The sequence below is a fragment of the Eimeria mitis genome, genomic scaffold, assembly GCF_000499745.2.
Source record: "Eimeria mitis Houghton genomic scaffold, Emh_scaff2903, whole genome shotgun sequence".
Taxonomy (NCBI): Eukaryota; Apicomplexa; class Conoidasida; order Eucoccidiorida; family Eimeriidae; genus Eimeria; species Eimeria mitis.
Genome location: NW_013571243.1, coordinates 4208 through 4412, shown reverse-complemented (window position 1 = coordinate 4412; position 205 = coordinate 4208).

Here is a 205-nt window from a genome sequence, read left to right as displayed (position 1 = left end):
TACCGACTATGTCTGGCCCTCGTATCGCCCTGGCGGTGGGGGCACTGCTGCTGCTGCGAGCAGCTCTAACCGTCGTCAGAGGTATATACAATGTTGCTGCTGCTGCTGCTGCTGCTGCTGCTGCTGCTGTTGCTGTTGCTGTTGTTGTTTCTGCTGCTGCTGGTGTTGCTGCTCTTGTTGCTGCTTCTTCTGCTGGTGCTGCTGC